A 15,157-nucleotide genomic window follows, 5' to 3' on the forward strand; every position below is an offset into this window, starting at 1 on the left:
GCCTTATGGGTAAAATAATTAATACTGACCAGTAATAACAGTCTGCTTTTCACAATCCAATCAGATCCAGTCAATAATATGAACAGAAGTCATGTCCTGTATTAAAGAAAATGTCTTTTTTTTCTTTTTTTTTCAAAAAAAGTTAAAAGTAAAAAAAAATACAAATGTACTCATTGTTTACAAATTTAAATAATAATGAAATTAAAGATTAATATGCATCATTTATAAGTGCATGTCAATTTATGCATGCTACCCTTTATCAAAACATTTTATTTATTCACTTATGTAAATAATAATTAATATGACTATTTTTAATGCTGATTAGCAAAAAAAAAAAAAAATTATATATATAATTGCCTGGTGCTCCTTGTGTGGTGGTGAAAAATTACCATAATAAAGTTTCTATTTAATATTTCTGATATTTATGGAACTTTTAGGGTACTCTTTTATGGCAATTAATTATATTTATTTAATTTATCATAATTTTTGAACATAGACCTGAAAATGAAACTTTAATTAAAACTTTAACTGTTGTAAATCTTTAATGCTCGGGCAATATTCTGCCAAATATGCTCCAAAGGGATTTTTGTACATTATTAGATTGATAGATATATAGATAGATAGATAAATAAAATGAAAAAAGTTACAGAGGGTTAAGCTTTAAATAAATAAAAATATAAAAAAAAAGTTACAGGGGTTTGAGGTTATTTTTAGGAAAACATGCACATTAATTATTTTTTCATAACATGCTTTGCTCTAACACTTTGGAAATCAAGTTGTGTTCCAAATTTGAAGTTGATATCACAAAGAAACAGCTGTCAAAAACTTTTCTTGAGTACAGTACCGAACATTTACCCCAGATGTTTTTTTTTTTCTTTTTTCAATTTGGTCATTTTGTGGAGCACAAAATTATTTTTTTCAGGACCATGTAACCTTTTCAAATCATATTGATTATTTTTTATATATTTTTTTCACTTACCTAATGACAAAACCTTTACCAGATTTCAGACCATTCCAACACAGTAAAAAGAAAAAGGTAAAATATATCTGTTAAAAATGACTGAAAAGCCAACACTAAACAAAATAAATAGTGTAGTAAGTATATAATAAAAGTATACAATAGTGTGTTCTGTCTACAACTAAGACCAGCAAACCAGCTTAAACTGGTTTAAGTTGTCGTTTTCATCAGGATAAGTTCTCATTCTTTATCCTGCACTTTTTTCTTTGAGTTTCTCTTAAACCAACTAAACAGTATGTCAAGTTAACTGCTCTCACATGGCACTTTAACAGCTTTTAACTGCTCTCAGTGAGTCTCTTTATCTACCTGTGTGGCCTGATTAACTGCGTGTAAGTCTGTGTTTTACAGACGCTGCCTGTGACCATTAGCAGTGAGCCTGGATCAAAGTTTACTTTTGATAGGTGCAGGATTTTCACTTTAATGTGGTTCATTGTGGCATTTTGGCCCTCTGTGCCAGCTGTCTGGGTCACTGTAGGTGTTTATGCATGTGGGTCACCAACATCAAATCTTCATGATCTTGAAGAGTTTTATTCCAAATAAGAAAGCCTATTGAAAGTAAAAAGAAAAACTATTGCCTGTTAGATTTGCGGCAATGTTTCGCAACTGCAGAGACTCACAAACACACATTCTAGGTCTTAAGGGGTGGCTTATTTCTTAAGCTTTTCCGGAGGGTAGTGTGTATTTGTCAGAGGCACCATACACTGGTGTGTGTGTGTGTGAGTGTGTGTGTGTGCATGCAAACATGTACGCAGTGTTCTTAATCACCCTGTCAAGAGCCCGCAGGCCTGCATGCTGTGACTCTGTCATGGGGTCTTTATTGCTGTAGTTTGCATGTGTGTGTCTGTGTGTGTGTGTGTGTGTGTGTTTGAACACATGTCCACATGTTTGTTCACGGTGAGTGTACGACACTCCCGAAGGATCAGAAAAGGATATTAAATTTAGTGCATCAGAAAAAATCTGCTGTTTATTTATAATAAAGTAGTTGAATTAGTCTGTTTATGCATATTCTAGATTTCCATACTGCGAAAATAGACATTTCCTTAGCATTGCTTTTATACAACAGTTCAGAAAACAAAAAGTTAATATTGAATAATGTTTTCGACACAGAGTAGCTATGACGCATTGTCACGCAAGTCAATCAGCGAAGCTTTTCCCGACAAGTCCGGTTTGATACGTCCGGTTGTATCGGAAAATAGAGGAGAGGAAAGCATTACGCAATGATTTTATTTGTGACACAGAAAACGTCCCACGTGTAATCTAGAGTGATAATGCAATGAGAATATCTGCTTCACATTTGAAGTTAATTACATTTTTTGCGCGACTAGATTACAAAATCAATGCAAAGGTGCGAAAAGGTGCGAATGACACAAATGTGCAATATTCGCCCCAATCATGTCTTTCTCACACGTTGAAAATGTTTAACTTAAACAGGAAATTCACATGACAGGTTTTTGCGCATGTGAAGAGCTTCTTCACGTCCGCTTGTACCAGAAAATGGAGGCGAGTATGTTTTTATTCGTGCGAGTGAAACTAGAGCTAGTAACGCTATGTGAATATTTGCACCTTTACTTGTTTTACGTCCAAATGAATCAGCGTGTTTTAACAAATCAAGTAAATGTGTCAATGAATCTCTTAAACACAGTGATTTGGCGCCACCTAAGGCTGTAACGATGTAATCTACAGAAAATAATCACTCTTTCATTTTGAAGAAAGATTCAAATATTTGATTCTTTATAAGGACAGTTTGATAAATCATTTATTATAATACATTAAAAGAAGGTTTGATTTTCATGACTTTAAGGCATGTTTGAGAGCAATTCTACAAATAAAATACGCTAAAGCTACAAGGTGTTTTTGTATAAAGAGAGCTGAGCCAGAACTCTCTCAATCTGATTCCTCAGGCAGCAACCAAATGACACTGAGTTAATTGCCCGTAACTGATTGTCCTGGATATTTTTGTTGAAACTTTTTTTTTTTTGAAAAAGGAAATCACTTTTAATACTTGCAACATGTGCTGTGTTTTCTCCAATGACTGTCCTTACTGAGTGTCCATATCTGATTTGAGAGCTATAAGTGGAAAGATACAACTATGTTTCTGTATTTTGATAACAGTGACTTCAAAAGACGTGGAATGTAGTCGTATGAGTGGTTTGGATTAATTCAAGTTTTTTTTTATTTTTTTTATTTTTTATTTTAGACCTTACAGATTCAGTTCACATTCAGAAATAGTGAGGATGTTCTTTAGAAATGTTCTTTGTATGTTTCACAGAAGAAACTAAGTCGAGTGTGGAATGAAATTAGACCAAATATTCATTTTGGGGTAATTAACCTATTCGTGAACTTAAACTTAATCTCGACCGCTTTGAACAAGTTGAACCAGGTCTGCAAATCTGAAATGAACTTGTAATGGAGGCCAAATCCAGCGTTTCCTCAGAGACTGGAGTGTGTGACAGCAGCTGCAATGACACGCACACAGATCACCTCTAAAAATACCCTTTACTCGGGAAACGCACATCATGAACGCATACACCATCAGGGAACATTCGTGGCCCGATTCGCAAGACAGCTATGTTTACCGTTCACCGCCACATGCTGCGGTCCTGGAAAATGTGAATTGTAAATATTTGGCTTGCTTTCGTTTTACGTGTCGCTGTTTGTTGAAACATACGTTTTGATTGAACTCGCTCGTCTGAGTGAGTTGTTTTGAGACTTTTGGATAAGTTGTTTATGTAGACCTACATTGTTTATCGCGGACATTTGTGAACAAACAAATTAGCGGATGCAGTTAAAACGGTTTAGTGAATTCTTCCATAGGAAATGAGTCATGTGATTGACTCTTGTAATAAACAACAGGGTGGTTTTTCTCCAAGTAGAGCATTACATTCTTGTTGGATTGCGGCTAGCCAGGGTTTATATATATATATTTGTGTGTGTGTGTGTGTGTATGTGTGCTTGTTATTGCTCTCTCTTTAGTATCTAATAATCTTAAATAATATTACATCAGCTGATTTTTATTTAACTTTTTGTATTTTTTGTTTTTAACGGCACAAAAACTACAGTTGAAGTACGCAGAAAATAGATAAATTATTTAAATTTATACAGTTTGTGTGTGTGTATATATATGTGTATATAGATATATACAGTGGGGATCGAAAGTTTGGGCACCCCTTGCAGAATTTTCAAAAAAATAAGAGAGATCATACTAAATGCATGTTATATTTTATTTAGTACTGTCCTGAGTAAGATATTGTACATAAAATATTTTAACATTTATTCCACAAGACAAAAAAAATGCTGAAATTATTTAAATAACCCTACTCAAAAGTTTGGGAACCCTTGGTTCTTAGTACTGTGTTCTGTTACCTGATGATCCTCGACTGTCTTTCTGTTTTGTGATGGTTGTGCATGAGTCCCTTGTTTGTTCTGAACAGTTAAACTGAGCAGCGTTCTTCAGAAAAATCTTTAAGCTCCTGCAGATTCTTCAGTTTTCCAGCTTCTTTGCATATTTGAACCCTTTCCAGCAGGGACTGTATGATTTTGAGATGCATCTTTTCACACTGAGGACATTTGAGGGACTCAAACACAACTATTAAAAAAGGTTCAAACATTCACTGATGCTCCAGAAGGAAACAAGATGCATTAAGAGCTGGGGGGTGAAAACTTTTGAACACGATGAAGATGGCCAAATTTTTCTTATTTTGTTGAAATATATATTTTTTCCATTTAGTTCTGCCCTTCGTAAGCAACAGAAGATACTTGTATGTTTCCCGGTACACAAATTAAGTACAATTTACCTTGATCTTCAAATTCCAAAAGTTTTTACCCCCAGCTCTTAAAGCATCTTGTTTCCTTCTGGAGCATCAGTGAACGTTTGAATCTTTTTTAATAGTTGTGTTTGAGTCCCTCAAATGTCCTCAGTGTGATAAGGTGTTTCTCAAAATCATACAGTCCCTGCTGGAAAGGGTTCAAATATGCAAAGATGCTGGAAAACTGACGAATCTGCAGGACCTTAAAGATTTTTCTGAAGAACGCTGCTCAGTTTAACTGTTCAGAACAAACAAGGGACTCATGCACAACCATCACAAAACAGAAAGACAGTCGAGGATCATCAGGTTACAGAACACAGTACTAAGAACCAAGGGTTCCCAAACTTTTGAGTAGGGTTATTTTAATAATTTCAGCATTTTTTTTTTGTCTTGTGGAATAAATGTTAAAATATTTTATGTACAATATCTCACTCAGGACAGTACTAAATAAAAAATAACATGCATTTAGTATGATCTCTCTTATTTTTTGAAAATTACTCATATTTTCACAGATTCTGCAAGGGGTGCCCAAACTTTCGATCCCCACTGTATATGTATATATATATATGTGTATGTATGTATGTATGTATGTGTGTGTGTGTGTGTGTGTGTGTGTTTACTATACAGTGTATACATATATTAATTCTAATAAAATAATTAATAATAAAAAAAGCATAAATTTGTATATAACTGCTGTGTTTTTTAGGCCTGAATCTGAGACTTATACTAAATAAACGAAACTTTTTTTAATATACATGTAAACAGTACAAAAAGGGAAATTGTGAAGGGGAAAATACAGATGGCTGCGTGAAAGAATGATTACAAAAGGAGGTACATTTGTGAAAGAGCGCAAGAGAGACAGAAATAGGACTGTTATGATGTTCTCCTTTCAAAATGACAACGGGGGAAACGAGCGAAAGACGGATCTGTTGCTGTTTACGAGCATTATGCTAGCGTTGATCTTTCCACACGCATCTTTTTTCTAAATCCAGACTCATTCTATAGTACCTCCTTTCAGCCATTCATAGGTCTCAAGAAGGCTGATAAACACTCAACAATTTCTCTATATCTCATTCTTTTTCTGTCTAAAGACTCTTATTTGGTTTAAAATAGGAACTAGGCACCATTCAAACCCATTTATTCATGTGCAAGTGGTGCAAGTCGCCTCAGTAGAGCTGCACTGTTGAAGCTATCACTTATGTTGAGAATACAGATGCATTTAGTCATGTGACTAATTTAGTTATCTAAACTGAATGTGTTAGTTTCTATTCATACATATTTATTTATTTTATTTAGTTTTATTTAACTTTATTTTTCTAAATGAAACTCCCTCCAAATATTTAATGTCTCCAGTGCTCCTTTCTCCTTTGATTCAGGTGTGCGTGGGTATTCTTCTGTATTGTTCTCATACATAAGTAAACATCCACCTTATAAATAAGTCACAGAAGGATTATATAAGGGTTTTAAGTGAAGGTGGTAATTCTGGAGGTGTGATCCGGCTGTCATGGTCTTCACCCGCTAATGTTCTGTGAGGCCTCGGGCCCTTGAAAGGACGCGGTGAAAATGATGTACTGTCTGCAATTAGCATGGCTACCAATTAAATGTGCAGCCATTCAGATGGTGTGTATGTGTGTGTGTGTGTGTGTGTGTGTTTCCCGGGTGTAGTTGGCTCTGGAGGATATGAACACACAGGGAAGATTCTTTATGCTCACGACCAATTTGTCACTTTAATTGCACTGCTGCCTTTGCAGTTGATTATATGCCAATAAAAACACACTCTCTCTCTCTCACTCACACACACACACACACACACACACACACTTGTGTATGTAAGCAAGCATTCATGTGAATGCACAAATTTAATGGTTAAAAAGTCACCTGACTTCTGACTGACAGATAATCTGCTCTGAAGTATCCTGCTTATAACTTCGTCAACGTAATTGATACACATTTTTAGGAGCATATATGTGTAATTAGCCACTCGCAAGCAAATTCAGATCATTAGTTGCCTTCTAAATTGATACATCATCATCATCATCATCATCATCATCAGCTGGATAAAACTTCCCCTGGACTCGAATAAATGTGTATTTTTTCCAGCCAGAGCTATTATAGCCGCAGGGTTAAACAGGCCTGCGGTGGTCTACATTTACATGTAATTAGCGGCGCTGTTAAGAGTTCGCTAATGTCAGACATCATCAGCATCTGTATTTCTCTCGGCAGGTTTGTGACACTTGGAAGCGCGGGACGGTGCCAGTTTGCCAGAGGCATATTTTGAGTGTGTCAGCTATCAGAAACGGTGAGTTTATTAGAGAAAGTCTCAGTGGTTCATTTATGCGTAAATATGATGAAAGTTTGTTTAGAAATAAAGCAATCAAAAAGCAATTTTTTTTTATTGTAAGTGAAACATCAGAGCACATTTTACAAGTAAATGCTATTTTGTTCTTTTCTACTTCAAAATGTCACGTTTAATTCAAAGTTACACCGTGTCTACACCGGACACAAGTGGCACGGTGTGACAAAATACAGTAGAACCCATTATAATCAGTGATGCTGTCCACACTGGATGCAACACGACAAGTCTCCGACAGTGAACTGATGCCTCTTACGTACGAGGCACACATTTCAAATGATTAGCAAAGGTTGTTTTGGCACATCCAGTGTAGACAAACTCAAGCCTGGTTTATACTCTCCGCATCTGCGAAAAGGTGTGCACGACATAAATAACGTCATCGTGGAATGGGTGGCCATGTGTTTTGAGTGCACACGGCCCCTTTTCACGCCACAGTGTGTATGACATTTTTTGTAAGTTTGCTCCACTTCCAAATCTGTCCGAAATGGCAAACATGATTTTTGGTAAAAACTCCGGACCATATGCGGATTATAAACATTACATTGGACCAAACACAACCCCTTACCCCAGCTCTATGTGAAGTTCAAACTCCATCAGAAAAACAATGAATACATTGTTTGCATAATTATTCCAAGGCTTTTTAAGTGAAGTACATTTTATGTGTATTGAATAAAAAATAAAATTCTAATTCATTTATATAGGATTTAACACTGTTTGTAACACATTGCTTGTGATTGATGCAAAATAAACCCGAAAGCTGAAGATTTTTTTTAACCAGTTTGTAAATAAAGAAATTGATTCTTCAACTCATTCATGACATGAGATGCGAAGTATTGATTCTTTTACCAAGAAATTGCGTCGTCTTTGCTGATTTCCGATGGCTTTAGAGGACAATTACTCCTAGCTGCACCCTGTTGTTTGAAAGAACAACATCAAACGCGACAAGTATAAAGACACCTCATCCGTTTGTGGAGTTCAGCGGAGGCTCGCGATGTAAAGACAGGCGAAAGTATAAATTAGGCTCCAAGTTGTTGCGGCGTTGCGCGACAATTGTTGCGTCTGGTGTAGACATCGGTGTAGAGGTGTGAAATTTACTAGCATTTTCTGAGTGAAAATAGTTTCTTTGTCAGTTTTATCAATACGGCCTTTTTAAGGTGATTTTACTTCAGGTAAAGTATATTGTTAAACAACGCACAATGTAGCATTTTTTTATAAAATGTTGGGACTAACAATATGATAAACTTTGCAAATGTTTAATAAATAAGTACATAATTTAAATAATAATTATCCAAACAAAAATGTTTTACTTTTTATGTATGTTTTTTTTATTATGGTTGCGTAGCCTTACTGTTAGCTGGTTAGAGTAAGCCAAGCTGAAATCGCGCAAACTATTGTTGACTGTGATGAAAATGAAATTTAACTTGATTTATATGGACAATTTGTGATTACTTTAGCTAGCTGGCTACAACAACAAACGTTTATATTTTTGCGCAAAACGTGCTTGGCAACATAATACTAGGGTGCTTTTGGTTGCTGGGGTGTTTCATGTGGTTGCTAGTTATGACCCAAGTCCAAAGTCTTTGGATAAGGCTCAGGAATGTCGATCTATTCATTTTTTGTCGTTTCAGTGTTCGCCAAACCAAAAATTGTAGAAATTTAGATGCTTATTTCATGTTTTTAGCACAAACTGTCTGGAACGAGATAAACAAGTTTGTTAAACCTCATAAATATAAGCACTAGTGATGTTAGTCTTAGCAAGCAAGGCTAATAAAGATTTATTAGCTAACTCCACCAATGTTTACAAACCTAACGGGGACAAATGTGAAGACTACATCTTTAAAACCATTCAAAAAGCAATGTTAGCTGGGTAAACGTACGTAGATCTCTGTCCCCAGTCTCTGATAGCATCTCTGGCTGAGAACATATATGAAAAAACCAAGGCATTTGCAGTGATGAGCAGGGCTTGTGTGAATTGAAATGCTCTGAAAGCACCACAGGAGATGAAAACACACTTTGCGCGCCTTGATATGTCATTACCTGCCACAGCTGATATAATGACGCCGTCTTCTAAACGTGCAATTTTCACAATATTATTCCTTGTCAGACTACCAAGGCATACAAGTGACGAACGGAAAGAAAAGGCCTCTGTGTGCAATTGTAGAAGTGGCAGTGGCCTCTGAGGGCATGCTGTGTGTAATCATGCACAAATAGAGACGCAGGCGGTAAGCGCACTGACACAACACACACTCCTCACACCCGCGTGCTGCTGTACGAGTGAGTCTGTCAGTAATCTGACTCCTGTTGTCAGACGAATCGTCCTTCGTTTTCCCTGGTGTCAGACATCTTTGACTGTTTATCTCTGGTTCTGTCCGTCTGAACAGTTTTTCTTCTTTTAGTATCACATTAGCTGTGTTCCACAGCTTTGCATTTTAAAGCAATCCCTTAATGCACTGCAACGAGCTGAGGAAGTACATTCAATACGGCTGACTAACTGAAGATAACTTATTGTAAATTGTGCACAGATTTAATGAGTATTTCTGTGTGCTGTGTATTTTTAATGCTTAGAAAACCTAAATTTATGTCGACATTCAGCACCATTGCGCTTTGGTGTCCCGTGTTCGAAGAAGACCTTTCCCGCCCCCCTCTCTCTCTCCCACTTCACTTCTTGTCATGTCTGATCTGTCCTGTCACAATAAAGGCAAAAATGCCAAATAATCCTTAGAAAATAGAGATTTATTGCTTTATCTTAGCAAAATGTTGACGGCAAACCTACTTGAAATATTGCAGTTGACTAACTAGATAGAGTTATTTACTTGTAATTTTGTTAATTATTTGTAAGTTTCTGTGCTATGTTTAGCAATTCAGTAACAATTTTTCTGTTTAACTGCATCTTCCTCTAATTATCAGCCATTTAAAAAGTATTAGCTTTTAGAGTAGCTGTGTATTCTGATGAAATATTTATTTACAGGCTCAAAACTGCCCAAAATTGGCCACCCGTAAGCAAAGCTGTAACCTATTTCAAATTGTATACTTCTATGGTGCCTTTGAGATGATTGCTGCAAACGGGATGCAACATAACAGAGCTAATGTGTTAGCAAAACACAAATCCTCACACTTACCTGCCCCCCGCCGTGACAAACTCACTGCCAACATGATATCGCACCTCAGCGGTGGCGGAAATGTGCGTTGCATTTCCATTTGTGTGTGTGCGTAGTGTTTGGAGGTGATTTCTTGCCTATCTCTCATTTGGATCCTGTTCTCAAACTGCAGTACAGTTGAAAAACATTTCCTGATTTTAATCAATCTACATGTTTTTAATGACCGGTGTCCCAAAGCACCACAGCGACTTTTAAAATCTGCTGCCAAAACAGTCATTACGGCATTAACGGTGAATCAATACAGCGCAGGCCGGAGTCCAGAAGTCTTGAATCGATTCCAGCCGCTCCTTGTGGACCTCGGAGAACTTTAGGCCTGTAATATTAGAAACTTTATTAACTGAGAATTAAATGCGGGGTGAATTTCACTCGGTATAGCTGACAATTTAATAAAAATAGAAATATAGAGTTACATTGGCAATTCATAAGGGTGCTAGGAAATATAAAATGATCAAATGAATGCCTTCAGTGAAAGAGCTCTTACCTGGAAGTATATTCTTACAGTAATATTTACCATAAGGCCCCATTTTTTGCCTTATTCCTGGTAAACACTGCAAAAATTAAAGATGAAATTCATGTACCAATGTATTTTAAGGTATTTCCAAGAATACCAGGCTAAATGTTGTAAAAAGACACATAATACCATGGTAGTTCTGGAACGTTATTATTAGTTTTATCAGATAATTATTAATGTGTTATTCTTTTGTTTGTTTATCTATTTTTCAGTTGTTTAATTGTTTTTTAAGAGTTTTTCATGGAAAAAATATTTATTTATTTATTTAAATTATTTGGTGTACAGTGTTTAATATGATTTAAAAACAAATTTTAAATATATATATTTTAATAATTAGAGGAAGAAAAAGAAAAAAAATATTATATAATACATTTTTGGTCAAAATATAAATGTCAATAAATGTTTCAATAATAATAATAATAATAATAAATATATAAATTAGAATTAATTAAATTAATACATCTTATTATTAGAAGTAGTATTTAGTAGTAGTAGTAGTATTAATGACAAACTCTTGAAAAATAGGAAAAATAGCTTTAGTTTGTTTGTTTCATTCAACAACAACAACAACAACAATAGTAATAAGAATAATAATAACAGACTCTTAAAAATATACCACAGTTTTCAGAGAGAATTGAGAAGTGCAGGTTGTGAATGTTAGACAAGCTCATACCAACAGAGGTCATTTACATAAGAAAATTGTTAGCAAAAACATGCTGTTTAAATTCTAAGAGTGGGAAATGGTCATGTGAAACATTATGACATTTTTGGTGCAAGAAACCTTGACTAACGTCAAAAGTGGACTTAAATGGTGTGGAATATGGTCCTTTAAATGCATCCGCGTGACCCCTTAAGGTCACAAGACATAAAGGGTGAGGGGGAGGGGGTTTGTTAAAACTAAAGATGGTCGCTGTGACCTCAAAACGAGACAGAACGATCTCGAGAGAGAGAGACAGAGGCTTGCAGTATGTTTGCACGACACACAGAAAAGTGTAGAGCAATAATTAGTCCTGACATTGATGGATGCGACAGCTCAACACTCATGGGGTTTGTGCAAAGGCAAACACGTATAAGCACAATGCTTGACACATTTGGTTATTCTAGTCCTAAAAGATGTCAGGCAGACAGATTTGTAATCCAAATATATATAAAATTTGTAATTTTTCTTCCATCTGGTGTTTTTTTTTTCTTCATTTGAGTGTCCTAAAATGTGCTGGTGATCATGAATATCGATCACTTTGCTCCAAGATCTGCCTTACTTACTGACTTTAACAAAATCAGAGCATTTTTCCTTTCAGTTTGCTTTGTTTTCTGAATAAATGCCACACGCTGCTGCAGATTAAATGAACACAGGGAAATTTACGTTTCTCTGGTGTGTCTAGCAGCCGTAAGTGTACGTGCAAGAGTGTTCAGGTCTGCGTTTCGGTGATAAGCCGTATTTTCTATATGAAATCGCTGCCGGCTACATTGAGTGCTGGTTTATAAGCATCCTTTGAAATGCTACTCAGTTCTGAGGGGAACTAAATTCTGACCGTAATTCACCTCGTATTATGGAAATTCATTCGCTGAATCACATGAGCACGTAGCATTTTGTTATCCAGTACTTGACGATGGCGTATGAAAAATGAAATGCTTAAGTGTTTGTTCTGTAGCTGCACAACTGAATATCATTGCCTTGTACCTTACATGTACAAAGACAATGAAGCTGAATCTATAATCTAAAAAAGAGAGATAATTTACCATGTTATACGCAGCTAAAATGGTTTTAACATGCAATTAAGAACATTTTAGACTGTAAAAATGTCAAATTTCCATGTTTAATTCAGAGTTACTTACCATTTCCTTGTAATTATTTAATTACTTGCAATTTATGAGTTAAAGTAAATCCTACATAATTTATGTTCACTGTACGACTCAAAAGTGAACGTTTCTCTATGCACATTTTCAATGAGCATAACAAAATGCTAAATAGTTTGTTTGTTGTGCTGTAAACTAAGGCAGAAATCAAATGCGTATTACAGCTTATTAGCTGTAGCTTCGGAAGCTAAATCTCATAATATTATATTTTTGTGGTATAGAAACCAGAGTTGATTTGATTAAACCATGATTTTACAAATATTACCAACTTGGTGTAAAATGTAGCTACAAAATGTAGCTGAACTAGCATGAAGCAGCTGTAGCTTCAGTGGCTATGTTTCTAAATATCATATTTCTCTTTTATAGAAACCATTATTAGGTTGATCTAACCATGATTTTATATATTTTTTTAAAACATAATTGTAAAGTGTTACATAGTACTTTATGTAAAATGTAGTTGAACTAGCATAAACTAGCTGTAGCCTAAGAAGCTAAATCTTCAAATATCATATTTTTGTTTTACAGAAACCGGAGTTGTGTTGATTTTACCATGATTTTTTGATGTGAAACATTACGATGTTACCAACTACTTTGTTGTAGCTGAACTTGTAGCTTCAGAAGCAAGAAACCATAAATACATAAAAAAATTGCTACAGATATCACAGAAATACTAAGGTTACTATTGTAACTTTTCATAATTATAACCTACATTGTTTTATGGTTTTAATAAAGCCATTTCTTCTCCATATATTGGGTATTTTTTATCAACCCAGATGTTAAGAAACATTTTTGCAGTTATATAGGCCTACTGTTTAGCATTCATTAGATTAGCATTCATGTACACTTTGTACTAAACTAAAATGGTTAAAGACTAACTTCTATTGATTTTAGGTTTGAGAGGAATGGATATACGCTAATAAAGGATGTTAAAATCTGTTAGCGTTCATTTGTCCGTTAAATAGCACTTGTGACAGTATCTGTACCTGTAAGATTAAAGCATTGTGTCTCGGTTAGCCTCAGGAAGGGCTTTGCTTTGGCGTGTTTGTTTTGTGCAGATCTGAAATGGGATTAGCTTCATTTCATCCAACATTAAAACCTCCACCACCCAAACCTTCAAATTGAGCAGCACAGAAACCGGAAAAGCTGGTCACGGATCAGGCCACATCGTCAAACACTTAGTCACACGCTAGTGATTTCAACCTAGCATGAGGAGATATCAATGCCAAAGAACTCATTAATTTCTCTGCGTCCTTTATATGAGGTAAACTGGTTTCTATTGTGTGTGTAGAATGAGTAATTTGATAGCTATGACATACGACGAGCCTTACTTCAATATTCGAGGGAGATTTACATTCAGAGATATGTTAGCCATCAGATAATTTCCATTTGACTCCATCAACTCACGGACTGCCGCACAAACCCCTGCTGTCATAACGGCTGTTGTACATCACAATATATCGCGGCGCTCAACAAGACTCCTACGTAGCGTTAATGAAACTCATTTAAATGAGTCATTTATCAGGGCAGAAACACAGCTGTTCGCCTCTCCGAGCTTCGAAATCTTCATTGGAGATCTAAATTAAAAAAAGCTCGTATTATTTCTGGAACGGACAGTTGGGGGTTGTTGAGAGCTGTCTTTAAAACTAGCCTTTTTATTATACGCGCAGAAAGAAATAGGCTGTTTAATCCTGTGGCGTGAAAGCTAAGCATATGCAAACAAATTATAGCTCTTGTCTTGAAAGCTGATTGGTCAGTTCTATCCTTTGGAAATATACACAACATAGTAACCGCTAAATGTGAAATACCTGTTTACTAGCGAACTAGTAGCACAAGGTAGAATGGCACATACTAATTTATTTTTATTTTGATAAATTTTTGTTTTACTGTAAATATGCGTACAAATAAAGTATGCTAATTTAAAACAATATAAACAATAATATATATAATATAAGTTATTCAATACAATTATTAAAAAACTATATTGTTATAAAATGTATATTAATAATTATGATATCATTGATTGATATGATGAAAATAAATATAAATATCATTATTGTATTTTTTATACATTTACATATATTCTGTTATTATTAATAATTATTCAATAATATAATTACAGCATTAAATCAGTCATATTTTTTATAAATATTAATATAGTACAAATACAATTCTATTTAAATATATAAATATCATGTTTGTGTGTGTGTGTTTTGTCCCATAAAATGATAGTTACTGAATACAATTATTGAATAAACTATTATATATATATATTGTTTATATTTGTATATAATTATTGTTTCTATTTTTAATTACTTTTATAATATTAATAATAGAAATTTATTTCAATTATAAATGTATTAATATATTTTATGTGTAATTATATTAGTATTGCCTTTTTTAAACACATGCATATTATTATTTAACTTTACTAATAATTTTTTCTAATATAACTAT

At 34.7% G+C, this 15,157-nt stretch overlaps 1 long non-coding RNA gene across 2 annotated transcripts in view; it reads left to right on the top strand.

The window, feature by feature from the left end:
* Positions 1–15,157, top strand: part of LOC127987348 (uncharacterized) — a 49,834-nt gene that overhangs the window by 27,195 nt on the left and 7,482 nt on the right. Inside the window, exons 1-2 of one of the 2 annotated variants that reach the window (XR_008161171.1) lie at positions 3,527–3,634; positions 7,048–7,123. This is a non-coding gene — a long non-coding RNA (uncharacterized LOC127987348). Of the gene's footprint in view, positions 1–3,526; positions 3,635–7,047; positions 7,124–15,157 lie in introns of those variants that run through there. The other variant, XR_008161170.1, reaches the window with a different exon arrangement.

Source organism: Carassius gibelio, chromosome B22 (assembly GCF_023724105.1).
Source record: "Carassius gibelio isolate Cgi1373 ecotype wild population from Czech Republic chromosome B22, carGib1.2-hapl.c, whole genome shotgun sequence".
NCBI lineage: Eukaryota > Metazoa > Chordata > Actinopteri > Cypriniformes > Cyprinidae > Carassius > Carassius gibelio.